Source organism: Brienomyrus brachyistius, chromosome 11 (genome assembly GCF_023856365.1).
Source record: "Brienomyrus brachyistius isolate T26 chromosome 11, BBRACH_0.4, whole genome shotgun sequence".
In the NCBI taxonomy this organism is placed as follows: domain Eukaryota; kingdom Metazoa; phylum Chordata; class Actinopteri; order Osteoglossiformes; family Mormyridae; genus Brienomyrus; species Brienomyrus brachyistius.
In genome coordinates, this window is record NC_064543.1 from 10,169,653 (window position 1) to 10,182,167 (window position 12,515).

A 12,515-nucleotide genomic window follows, 5' to 3' on the forward strand; every position below is an offset into this window, starting at 1 on the left:
GGATAAACTCAGACTACAGGCTGAACACCCAACACAAACTGAAGCTACAAGGTGAACACCCAACACAAACCCAGACTGCAGGTTGAACACCAGGATAAACTCAGACTACTGGCTGAACACCCAACACAAACTGAAGCTATAAGCTGAGCACCCAACACAAACCCAGACTGCAGGTAGAACACCAGGATAAACTCAGACTACAGGCTGAACATCCAACACAAACTGAAGCTACAAGCTGAACACCCAACACAAACCCAGACTGCAGGCTGAACCCCCAACACAAACTGAAGCTACAAGCTGAACACCCAACACAAACTCGGACTGCAGGCTGAACCCCCAACACAAACTGAAGCTACAAGCTGAACACCCAACACAAACCCAGACTGCAGGTTGAACACCAGGATAAACTCAGACTACTGGCTGAACACCCAACACAAACTGAAGCTATAAGCTGAACACCCAACACAAACCCAGACTGCAGGTTGAACACCAGGATAAAGTCAGACTACAGGCTGAACACCCAACACAAACTGAAGCTACAAGCTGAACACCCAACACAAACCCAGACTGCAGGTTGAACACCAGGATAAACTCAGACTACTGGCTGAACACCCAACACAAACTGAAGCTATAAGCTGAACACCCAACACAAACCCAGACTGCAGGTAGAACACCAGGATAAACTCAGACTACAGGCTGAACACCCAACACAAACTGAAGCTACAAGCTGAACACCCAACACAAACTCAGACTGCAGGCTGAAGCCCCAACACAAACTGAAGCTACAAGCTGAACACCCAACACAAACCCAGACTGCAGGTTGAACACCAGGATAAACTCAGACTACAGGCTGAACCCCCAACACAAACTGAAGCTACAAGCTGAACACCCAACACAAACCCAGACTGCAGGTTGAACACCAGGATAAACTCAGACTACAGGCTGAACACCCAACACAAACTGAAGCTACAAGCTGAACACCCAACACAAACCCAGACTGCAGGTTGAACACCAGGATAAACTCAGACTACAGGCAAAAATCGCCATCAGCGTCACAGACCATGACTGACGGCAACACCGCACCACTTCAACTCTTTCTTCATCCTATAGACAAGGAGCTATTTTTTTGCCTCTGCACTTTTAATTTTTCAAAGTTGCCAAGGCGATGAGTTGAAGGGAGGATGCGTGGCTCGCTGGGGCTCTTTTGAAGCTTAATGGCTGAGACAAACACATCAGCTTTAATCTATGTGGGGAGAGTTAGCCTGGGCCTGGAGAAAAAGAGCCTCCTTTTTGTTGGGAAAGGAACATTAATTAAGGCTTATCTATAGAGGAGAGGCGTTCCACAGGGGCCATGCAGAGAGTGTGTGGGGGAGGGGCTGTGCCAAGCGGCACTTTCCCTCAGCTGCTGGCCCTGGGCCCTCTTCAAACCCCAAGCCAGGGGGGGCGCATGGTCCCCAACACTGACTAGCTCCCACAAACAGGGTGTAAAGATGGTGGATCTGATCCCCCAAACAGAGACACTCACACTAACTCCAGAATAATTACAGAAGATCGGGAGATCACTGACAGGTAGGCTAAAACTGATTCACGCTCACCAAGGTTAATTAACTACCCAAGCGGATGAAATTAAAGTTGTATATAGAAAACATGTTCAACAGAGGAAGAACGAGAATGTAACGTGGTGGAAAAATGACTCTGCGGATTTAAATGTCATGTTTTATAGCAAAACAGAAATGTTATAAAATGTTATTAATAATAATAACATGAAACTCTTTCTAGCTGAGTTACACCTACATACCTACATTTGGCAATATGAAGTCTGCCCTTTGGCCTGTAGAGTGTGGTTCTTAAAATCTGGTCCTTTACAGTTATAATTGGCTAATTAACCGATTATGTAATTAAGCCTTGTGATGTGCACATACCCATCACCTCCGTCCCCCTGTGTATGGTGCAGTGCATTGTGGGAAAAGCCATCATACCCTTTGCCAAGGGGTGTGAATGGGACACATGCACCATCCATGCAGCGCCAGACACATCTAGGGGGCACATTTCAACTCCCCCCCACCCCCACCTATAACGCCAGCCGCCCCGCCTCTCTTCCTCCACGGAGGGTGATTTACACAGAGCGGATGTGAAACCAAAGGGGAGTCAATGAGGCGATCGTTATTAATAAGCCCCATCCTTCTGCTGTGAGAGAGTCATCGTCCTCCGTATAATTACCCCTTAGCATTCTAAAAATAGAGAGCACAGAGAAAAGGAGGGAACGCGTAACTAGACAAGGAGATGGAGGCCGTATCCTCTCTTACGGAGAGACCCGGGGGGTTTTTCTTACAGAAGTACCCTTTTATGCTCTTTTCTTCCTGTGTTTCCAACAACATGTCTTTTAAATATTAGAAAAATAAAACAGAGACAAAAATGTGAGAGCAATTATTTCCCCGCTGGAGTGGATTCTTAAGCCTGGTGCCGGTATTTGTTCCAGCCAACTTGAGTTAATTATTCTTGATTGAGTCATTACAAAATAATGATCTAGATGTCATAACTATTTAAGCACTAATGCAAAAGGTTATTAAAAAATAAGATAAAATTACATTCGTGCAGGTGATAAATGTTTATTCCCTTGGTTTGGCTTGGCTGATTTATGCACGTCAAAGAAGCCGCAACAAATTACTAAGTAGCATGACTTGCATTAATCAATCTTTCAGTTGTGTAATTGTTTGTAGCTTAGGACAATTAGGTAAGATTAATTAAAATCACACGGCTGGGGGTGGGCGGAGCTGAGGTGCTATTGGCCAGACGCCCTCAGCCTGCATGTCAACATCATGTTAAGGTGAGTTAGTGTGACTTTGAACTTCTCCCAGGCTGTTGGTGTGTGTGTGCGTGTGCGTGTGCGCGTGCGCGCGCGCGCGCTGCACCACAGGTTCTGCTTTGGGTCATTGTGACTTTGCAAAAGCACCTCGGTACGCAGCTCTGATCTCTGAAGGCTCCACAATCTGCTGCGTTTTTGCTAAATCCTGGCATTTAATTTATTTATTGTAGTAATTAACGGAATAGGTAAATACATCAGGCGCTACATCAGGTGAAAACCAATTAAAATATTCCCTAAAATCCACAGAGGGTGGCAACCCGTGAACTCAATGTCTATTATTAGATGCATTTTAACAAGGAAAAATAAGCTTTTATCTTTTTATTAGCTGAAGGATAATAAAATCCAAGCATGGAAAATGGGGCCCATGGACCTAAGACTGAAGATAAGAAGATGTCTTCTGGAAACAGAAATAGTTCCAGTGCAATAACTTAAGGAAGGAGATCTGTAATGTAACGCATCTATAAGGACCCCGAGGCAGAAGATTATATCACGCAGGGGAAGGTCTCAGCTGAACGTGGACAGAATGATTGTCGTGGTTCTCCGTGCTACTCCTTGTGGAAACACCATCACTCCCCTCTTGTTAGAGGACCGAGAGCAGTCAAAACAGTCCTTCAGAGGCGGCTCTTCGGGCTGAAGTGTGAGGCGACGTACCTTCCGTCTCTCGGCAATCAGCACGGCGTTAATGTGAGATGGAGCTGCTCGCTCTGAAAAAGAAGCCCAATCAATGAACAAGTAGCCCAATTAGTCAGCATTTATTCCTGCGTCAGACGCAACGGCGCTCCTGGGGAACCGTGCACCACACGTAGCGGATTAGCGCCCCCGCTAATGGTGACGGTTAGCGGCATAGCTGTAATGAGCGAGTTCCTGCAGTAATGTGTGCCGATGTTCGGGGTGACAGGATCCCAGAGCTCTGCCCACGACACTGATGGTGGAATTCAGAGGGAAGGGGAGGCCCAGGCAGGTTTATTTGGGTGAAATGTTTGCCATTGAACTACAAGGGCCTGATCATCCTGGCAGATGAAGGGGAGGGATGGTTTTGGGGTTGGGGGGGGTCGTCTGGTCAGGGTGGGGATCATCCATTCTCATCAGGCAGGAAATCAGTTTCAATCCGAATGCCTGACAGTTGGCAGACTGCCAAGTGCCAGATAGGCTTGGGTCTGCCTGAGCACAAACACACACACACACACACACACACATCAGCACACTCACACATGCACATAGACACATGCACATAGACACACACACACACACACACACACACACACACATATAGCCCATTCACAGAGGTATTACTCTATCCTGACATATTAATCTTCTCTTTAAATGCACCACTGCTCCATGCGATGACTCGCGTTTTGTCTGTGAATGGGAATTCGTACACTACTACTCTCCTGCCGCAAAATGCCCAAATGTAACTTTTTTTTTATCCTCCCCCCCAAAAAAAATGAAAGACACTAATTATCTCTGTGGGCAATGCTGCAAAATCAAGCAGGGGCAGTTTGACTCTGGGGAGGGTGAGCCAGAGGCCATCTGTCCATCCTGGCCGTGGAGGAGGGAGCAGAGCCGCCGGTACGCGGCCAATGGCATGCTGATGCTCAGATTAGAGATGCTGCTCCTGCCTCCGATGGTGAGCGGGCAAGTACCAAAAGTGGCCTGTGGGGGTCGGAGGCACGGAGGAGCATCCCATGCAGGACGCTGAGCAGACCGGCAGCTCCTCTGACCCTCTGCTCCAGGAGAGGCCAATCTTATCCGCAAAGGGCCAGTGTGTGTGCAGGTTTTTGGGGTAACCTTTAGGTCAGCTGTTCAAACCCAGGTGTGAGAACTTTTCAGCCAGTCACTCCTCTAATTAATAATCTAATTAGGGAGCTGCAGTGAAAACCAACAAACCCAATGACCCTTTCTGAGTACAATCATCCACTTGCTACTAGGGCTGCAAAGGGGTGGTAAATTTCCAGAAATTTTCCATTCCACGGGAAGATAAACTGGGTAGGTTTGGAAACATTCCAAGTTGGGAACTTTCCATGGGAATTACCCGGAATACATGAAAATTAACGGAGAATTCCCAGATTTTTGCCACCCTACTCTCTACTCCCATGATCCTCTTTCAGCTCCACCTTCTGAGAGCAAAACCCATCTGAGAGCAAAATCCGATACGTCCACGTTTCCCATCCATTCAGGCGGCTCTGGGACACCTGTGTATTGTTATGGACTGTCGTCATGGGACAGAGCAGGAAAAAACTAACCGAATCTGCCGCAGAAACCAATTCTTCCCCAGAGTGTTTGAATCAGCCGGGGTGAAATGATGGGGGGCATTCACAAAAACATCACAGTGGCCTCTGCCTGCTTTCCTATTTGTGATTAAATGCAAATGGGCGCACGTAATAATCCAGACAATGTGAATTATTATTATTATGGCTAAACTATGCTGCTCCAAATCTGGACCCTCCGCTATCTTCCAACTTAAAGGTGACTCCTCAAAGTCATGGTTTAGCTCCCAGTTATTTTCCAGCTGTCGTCAGACCTGAATAGCCCGAAACGAAGGGATATCAAACCCAACAATAATTATATTTGAAAAGTCTCAGATTAAATAGATCTTTCAGTCAGTCAGAGTCACACGCATGCAGTCTGGGCAAACAAAATGAACTACATTTATTGGGGTCCTGACAAAAAAAAAAATCGAAGCGGGTGGCTATTATTTTGCGAGATCTCTGACTTAGATGAGAAGAAATGCATTTCATTCCCACTGCAGCCGTAATTATTTGATCCTGTGTTGAGATTTTATTCCTGTGTGGGGAAACTGGAAGAGATTGGATAGAATAATGTTGGCTGAAGTCGTTTGAAAGCAACACTGCTGGACCGGAGGCAGCAGAGCGAAGATCTCCACACCTCCACATCTTTATTGCTCCAAACAAGGGGGCCTTCCTACACCCACACCATGGGCGGGTTTGGGGGGGGGGGGTGTACAAACGCAGCTAATAACCACTTTCACTGACAGTCAGATGACAGAAAGCACACAATCCATTTCTCAAACTCAGCACTTGTCTCTGCCAGGCTGATACGAAGGGGACCATAGTCGGTGTTAAACCCCCCCCCAATCCTGAAACTCTCCAGCTGGGTCTCTCTCTCTCTCTCTCGCGCACACACACACACACACACACACACACACACACACACACACACACACACACACACACACACACACACACACACACACACACATGCACACTACAGCATCTACAGGCAGGCATTCAGCACCAACCAGCAGTTTACATCTGTTTATGATTCACGCCACTCCTCTGTAGAGAGCATTTCGCTGTTACACAAATGGGGGGGGGGGGGGGGGGATGTTGTGATTGCTGCCTCTGGTGCCCAGGTGAAAATAACCTCTCCGGGAAGACGTGCTGTCTTAGGTTGCCAATTGAAGGTCACTTTTATGCTGTCGTTTTTATTGAGGCTTTCCAGGTTCCTGCCTTTATGGGATGACATGATTTGACTGTCTCCTGATGCACTAGAGTGTGGATGCAGAGAATGGTGGGTGGTCCTGTTGAGTGGGGGGGGGGGGGCACCTTCCCCCCACCCCCACCACCAGCACCTTCTGCCATGGACAAACAAAATCAGATGCACTGAAATGGGCCATAGGGTACCCTCACACTCTTATTCTGTGTGGGCATGACAAGGGGGGGGAAGGGGTGTGATATAAAGGATGAGGAAGGTGGGGGGGTGCGCATTGACTGAGGGCCAAATTTCATCTAACCCACACCTCACCCCCCCCGGGAAAGTCTCAGCCACTCCAGGACTGCTGTTTGTGGAGTTAATACACCCTCATTCTGAGCAACACAAATCCCCCCCTAATCTGGGCCGAATCCTCCCAATTATCCTGTTTGCCAGCCATTGATTTCGGCTGCCCATTCCGAAATCCATCGCCCGTTCTTCCTTGGGGGGTGAGGGAGCAGGGCTGCATCAGCTAGCAGTCTGTCAGGATATATGCTGAATGACCACCCTCCCCGGCTAAATCACCTCACACGGGGGGGCGGTGGGGGGGTCGTCGGACATGAGCCATTGGCACCAGAGAGGAATCAATGAGGAACGTGGCATTTCTTAGCGATAAATACAACGGGCATGATAAAGCAATAAACGCAGCAGAGTAAGTGACCTCTGATGGAGTAATTGCAATTTAACTTAACAGGGACTTGCCACAAGAGCCAGTCCAGTGTGGCGATGAGCATTTCATTAGGAGGCATCAAGGTGTGCAAAGCCGGCTTGCATCGATTACCTGCACGACCGCGACTCGAGGCGTAGAAACCAGGTGTGAAGAAAGACACCGTGTCTGCCTCCCCTTCTGCCGCGATTGTGTGCGATTGTTGCGGCTCAGGCTGCTCTTCAAGTGGTCCCACTGAGCGGGTCCCGTTGTCTGCCGGCTTGATGCAGTGCTGCCCCCATCTGGCCATGGGGAGAAGTGCAGCACATGCTCACTGGACACTGGCTTCTCATTTGAAATTACCTGTGCTGGAAACTCACACAGGTCCAGAATGTTCGAATAAACCTACTGAGCATAAAGAGTCACTGAACTGAGTATTCAACTGGTTGGTTGAAACAGAATTTTGTTTGTAATTTCTGGTCCCAAAATGCCCACGTCTGACAGTCACAGTACAGAGCAGTGATACTTTATTGTTCCTTGTATGGAATTTCTTTTACCCCATCTTGCTCTCAATGAGACATACATACCGGTGAGACCAAGCTCGGGGGGGGCACAGCCAGCAAGCAGCATCCCTGGACCTGGGGGTGGGGGGGTCAAAGGTCCACAGACATCTAACTGTTCTGCCAAGGCCTAGGCTCAAACCTATAACCTTCTGGTCACAGATACAGAGGCATAACCCACTAAGGCACATGCCTTGATGCTGCTACAGTGTTACCAATTGCTGAAATTCTGTCTGCGAGCTGTTAGGTGCTGTGGTATAATACCTTAATTCCACAGTTTAATCATATAACTCCTTCCTTACATCATGGCCTCCAAGCTACGTTTCAATGGTTGTCTTAAAGAGCCTTGGAAACCGCACAGTAATTGTCAAAGTTCTGCAAATTGACTTACAAAGAAAAATGTCTGCCTTTGAAACACGGACAGAAATGATCCCTCTGCTGTCCTGGAGGAAGGTGAAGGGAACTGGTGGAGGCCTGAGGCAGCATGAAGGAGGGGTGGAAGGTGGAGATCTTTATCTGCACAGGTGTCCGGTGAGGGCTGCTCATTACTGGAAACCAAATCAAGGGATTGTCTTACATAACTGTCAGGACAAACCTGGGATTGAAGCTTTATTGTGGAGAAGGAGAAACAGCCTTCTGTGCTGGCATAGAACGCGTCAGCTGCCTACCCATCATGCTCCACTCTGCTGAGCCCCGTGTGTCTGCCGTGGCTCCCCCGAGCGCCTGACACCCCGCTCTGGGCCATGATTTATGGCAGCCATTTGACAGCGAGCATAGCGAGACGCGCCGGAGGGGGGGGGGGGGGGGGGAGGGTGGAGGTTGCTGTCGCCATGGCACCCACACACCGCAGCAGCTGTCAGTCAGCCGCTTCATTATCACACATTCTCATCTCAGACTTGCAGGGAGAAACATGGGAGAGACAAGCTTCCTGTTTACTCAGGCTGGCCAATCAGGCCTGAAACCTGCAGCCCATCTCCCATCGACAATGTTTGGGGGGGGTATTTAAAGCACGCATCATCCAGCTGCCTTATGCTGAATTTCCCTTGGGAATGATCTGCCTTAGGGAGCACATTTGGGGGAGGGGGGGGGCGAGATACTAATCCATCTAATATTCCACGTCAAATAGGACCCCACCCCCCCTTCTCCTTGCCTCCCAAACTGAGCGGTTTCATCACACTACTTTTTGAAAAACTATGAGCAGCTTTTGTTTTAATTGAAAAACTAACAAAACAATTACAATTTAATTAAATCCGTCATCACCAATTAAGTCACTGTCCTTGAAAGTACCTTCAATGCCCCCCCCCCCCCATTTCTGTGCTAAATGGCTGCTGTCTTTCTGCCAACAAAATGCCTGATGACCTTGCCCTACCCCTCCCAGTCCACTTCTCCATCCTACCTCACGACCCCCCCCCACCCGCCACTGCAGGCTCTCCCCCCTGCATGCAGTGTCATGCCTGAGCCGCACCCAGTGAAGCCCGTGGCCTCACAGTCCGATACACTGCCATTTCACAGCAGGAAATTAAAACAACACTGCGAAGCGTGAAATGCATTTCTTAAAACCGAGGATTAAATACAGGTTTCCCCCCCCCTTCATGTACAGAACAGAACGGGGGCCTGTCACCCTGGATTAGCTCGTCCGCTAACCGAGCACATTCCCGAGAATCCTGCCAGCGCTCCCACACCGAGCCACTGGCATCATCCACGCTTTTCGGTCCAAGCCTGTCCTGGCATGGGGGGAGCCCCTCACTAGCCGAGGCTGCCTGCTTCCGGATGAGTTACTCGGACCTGTCGCGGCTCGGAAAGGCTCGTGGGCTCGGGAAGACGTGGGGGAGAGTCTCATTAATTGGCCTTCGTATCCGTGCGTCTCTCAGCTGTCTGCGAGCGGGCGGCTGTGAATTCCGTCTCCACGGCAGTGCCAGGCAGTCGGAGGAGGTATGGACGGCAGCCCTGCCTTCTAGACATCAAGGTCTAACGGGAAATTTCGGAGACTGCTTAAAAACTGAAGGAGCAGCCGATTGCTAGTCCATCCTCAGGACCTGGCTAATGAGCGCAGGCTGCTTCCCGTCAACTGCGAGCAGGTCGGTCAAGGCGCCCCAGAGAGGCTGCGTTCATGCCTCTAGCTGCCCCATACATTAACAGCTCTCATCTTCCTTAAGACCTCTTCGGTCCAATCCTACATCCGGAGACATGGTTAGCAGCGACGCACGGGGATAAAGACCACGGAGGCTCAGAGAGCTTGGAGTTACACTTGCATGCAGCTCTTCAAAGCAGAGCAGGAGCCCTGTTGAAAATAGACTCCCCTCCTGTCTCATGGAGGCAGACTGTCGGGGGCTGATCAGCCATCTTGCCTCCGTCTGTCATCCGTCTGCCCCAGTTGGGTAGCAGCTCTGAATCTTCTACAAGCTTTTGGATCAGTCTGAGCTAGACTGGTCAGGCCAAGCCAGACCAAGCCTCAGAATTCCTGTTAAGATGCGTTTGTACTGTAAGCCTGAAACATTGGGGATTGCATATATGATGTTATTTCTCTACACAGCTGCTCTGCATACAGTTGCATCAGTGAGAAGACGGGCCACAGCATTAAAACAAACCGCAGTCCACTCCAGCGCAACACTTGCGACCTTCAGTCCTTACGCCTGCTCACCACTGCCATCACACACTGCCGATAATTACCGCACAGCATGGCTCTCAGAATAGAGCGAGCAGTTCCACAAAAACCCGGCAGGATCTTCTCATGCTGAGCATCCACTCAGAGCCACCCGCAGCCGCTGGCCGGACACCACTGGCGCCCTCTTCCAGCAGACGGGTGCAGTGATATACATCCTTGCAGGTTCTCGAGAAAGAAAAAAATAACAAAATGCATGAGGGATGATTTATAGGTTAAAACGCAGGCGCAAAGAGGCCCAAACAGTAATCATGACCTTTGTAACTCTAAGGCCCCTGGCAGATTTCTGGTAGGTGTGGGGGGATGGGAGATGGATCAACTGGATCAATGAAACACAATGGGTTACTGTTACAGGGCGTAAGGCCCCTGAGATGGACACAAGCTGTGATTATTCAGCACCTCACTCGATGGTACATCAGCGACAATTGTCCTGGGATTTGAACCAACAACCTCCAGGCATATGTCAGTAACTACTGCACTATGCGATTCTCATCAGACAGTGCATGCTGTCATCACTGCAATATCTGTACAGCCCCGATTTGCTTTTTTTTTTTTTTTTTTTGAAGTGCCCACACTATCTCCCCTGGATCAGCACTGACCCTCCCCCCAGTGTCGCCAGTAGACGCCCTCATTACCATCAAATTGTCAAACAGTCTAATCGACCGCTGATTGCACTGCCGATGCACGCTGCTCATAGACCTCCATACACAATAAGAATACCTGCGGAATAAATGAACCATTATAGAAAAGGAAGAGAACGTTCCAAAAACTGCAAGGTTATCTTCACCGGCTTCTATAATTTTCTTTCACAGTGCACTCTATTATCCTGCCGGTTACTTCTGCAAAGCAAATTATATGTTATAGCCCGTTATTCCATAATTTGAGCATTTTATCAATTTTTTTTCCCCGCGTTCTAAAATACATTATATTCCACCTGAAATCCAGGGAAGTTAAATGTATTTTAGAACTGTATACACGGTCTGTGAATTATTCAGTGTATTCAGAAAGGGTCCGTTCCTCTTTTCTTGATGCAGCCTTAAACCACATTTCTGACAGGTACATTTAATCATGACGGACCGGATCACAGAAACTGTACGCAGATCAGAGTAATCTTTATTACATTACAGTTTTTCAGCTCCAGACACTGGGAGATAGAGCAGCGGCAAATCAGATATAAATCTGAAGTAGAAATGAAGACCGTTTCAGAATCTCATGGTCGCCAGGGAGACTCTTTCGGTCCCTGAGGCCTGGAAGCTGTAGCCACAATTGGGGTGGGGGGGAGTTGCCACACAGCAGAATGTGCCGGAACTTTAGCTCGTCGTGACTGAAGGTATGCAAAACCAGGTGGGGTTACACACACAAACGCGTAACCCCCCATCAGTGTGTGAATTAAATAACGATACCAGGGAACTTATCTTCTCACATCCCTGCAGCCACTCCTCACCCCCAAAAACAGAAAGTCATTTAGAGGCATTCAATCTCAAAGAGGATTGTAATCGTTATCCCCCCCCCAGCCAGCAGAGAAATTGCCTTCCCGTGTGCCATACAATGCAGTTTCCGTGTCCAACTCCATCAGCATTAGCATGACAATGGCAGTTAATTCCAGCATCGCCTCCCCCAAACACCCCGCATTTTACTGAAATCCCTTTTTTTACAAGCATCTTATCGTGGAGTGCCACAAGCAGGCTTTCACACTTTCTCCATGCCCTAGAGCACCCTCACACCTCCACGTGTGCACGTATGTGCACATGCCGGACCCAACCACCTGACCCCTGTGACCTCCAGCCTCCAGATAAAGGTAAATACCTTCACACTAGACACAAAGTGCGGTCACTGCTTTGTTTGCACGAAAATAAAGGGACTAAGCATATTGTCACCCCAGTGAAATGGCTACACTTAACGGAACCCAGTAAGAGTGCAAAGCCTGCTGGGAAATCTCTGTAAATAGCCCCTATGAGTGATATTAATACTTGCCGTGTTACTGATTATCACATGTGCCCTCGCCTGTGTCTTGTGTGAACCCTGTCCAATCCTCGCGGGTCTCTACTTACTGTGTAAACTACCCGAAGTGTATGTGCCTTACTGTCCGACATCAGACACCCTTATGTTTGTCCCTTTACGTGTTGTTTGGTACCTGTGTTAGTCTTTCTAAGAGCTTAATAAAAGGACATTCTTTCCTCGTTAAAAGAAACCCATTGTCACTTGCTGCCAACACGATGCCTCGGTCTGCCAGAAAATATATTGTGTTATTGCATGTTTGTGACCAAAGTTTCCTTGACTCAGGTGCCA